This window comes from Aplysia californica, unplaced genomic scaffold (assembly GCF_000002075.1).
Source record: "Aplysia californica isolate F4 #8 unplaced genomic scaffold, AplCal3.0 scaffold00410, whole genome shotgun sequence".
NCBI classification, from domain to species: Eukaryota; Metazoa; Mollusca; class Gastropoda; order Aplysiida; family Aplysiidae; genus Aplysia; species Aplysia californica.
In genome coordinates this window covers 698,406-699,813 of record NW_004797680.1, presented here as the reverse complement: position 1 = coordinate 699,813, position 1,408 = coordinate 698,406, and the positions used below count along the sequence as shown (strand labels likewise).

Here is a 1,408-nt window from a genome sequence, read left to right as displayed (position 1 = left end):
AACCACCATGTCCACCTCACCTTCAATCCTCACCATTCACACCCCCCACCCTACACAGTCTGCAGCCAGCAGCCTCCCCCTCCCCTCCCTTTCTCCCCATCCTTTCCATGTCCCATGACCCCATTAGCTGGCGGACATTCCAGACATAGCTGTGTGCGGGGGGACAGCAGCTGCCCGGAACCTGGTCTCTCTGCGCCTGAGACCTGGGACCTGTGGCGGGAAGTGGAGCGTGAGTCATGGCGCACGGTCCGGGGAGCAGTGGAAGCTGCTGGAACAATGACCACTCCACTGGACCGTGCAGGTCACGGCAGAGCTAACCCTCGGGGTGGGAGGGGGCCGGTGGATCATATGGGGAGGGGGGGGAGGGAGCAAAAGAACTTTACCTGGAAAGGCCGGATATCCGGATATGAATGGCAGTGCAAACAGAGTCGAAATAGTCCAAAAAGACAACAGCCACTCATTGTCGAGAAACAATGTGGTTGTTTTAGACAGATGGACCGTATTGGACAGTTGTGTAATTATTATAATTAGACCCCCAAAAGGGAAGCGGTTGTTTGTACAGGTGATTGTATTGGACAGGTGGCCGTTAGAACACATTTAATTTGATTGAAGTTTCTTTAAAGTTTCATCATAGTTAACTGTTTTAAGAGCCTCTGAATTTAGCGTCTATCTCTGTCGGGTACACGATTTTTTTTGGCGCTCCCTTCTGTAATGTATACACGTGTTTTATCGTTGTGGGGTTGTTGGGGGGGGGGGGTATGTAAGCGTTTCACTCCCCCAACGACTCTATTTTGCCCTTTTATGCCTCTTGCGACCCTTTCTGTCCAGATCAACCGGGGCTGAGAGGGATACATCCCCTCAGAAAGACCCAATGGGAAGACATAAATGCTTGATAACCAAATTCAAGTACTTTCCGACAAAATTTTGTCGATGGGGGAAAGGTGGAAGGTGTGTGGTGGGAGTGTAAAATATAACGTCTACATTTTTTTTAAAAACCAAAAAAAAAACAACCCCAATGCAACAAATGTACAAATTACAGAAGGCTGTGCCTTCCTGAAGGAATCGTGTACCTTACGGGTGGGCTCTTGCCTCTGGGCCAACGTCATTAATGCGGATCCTGCGGTGAAATTGATAGTACTTCCTCTATAGTAAATGTCTGTTCTCGAACTATCAAGTAGATTTCGAAAGATTTGGCTCATGGTGTCAAGTGTTGGGTGAGGTGTTGTGTTTCCGTTTGACGTGACAGGGCTGAGAGAACCGAGAATATTGGACCTAACCTCCTCTCACTCCTCCCCACCCCCGCCCCTTCCAAAAAATATATTCTCCGTCTCTTTCTCTCTGTCTCTCTGTCTGTCTGTCTCTTTCTGCATATCTCTCTGTCTGTCTGTCTGTCTGTCTCTCTCTCTCT

General features: G+C 48.9%; 1 protein-coding gene across 1 annotated transcript in view; it reads left to right on the top strand.

The window, feature by feature from the left end:
* The window catches only part of LOC101855739, a 36,829-nt gene that overhangs the window by 27,769 nt on the left and 7,652 nt on the right, over nucleotides 1-1,408 (top strand). The gene's annotated exons all lie outside the window — the stretch shown is intronic.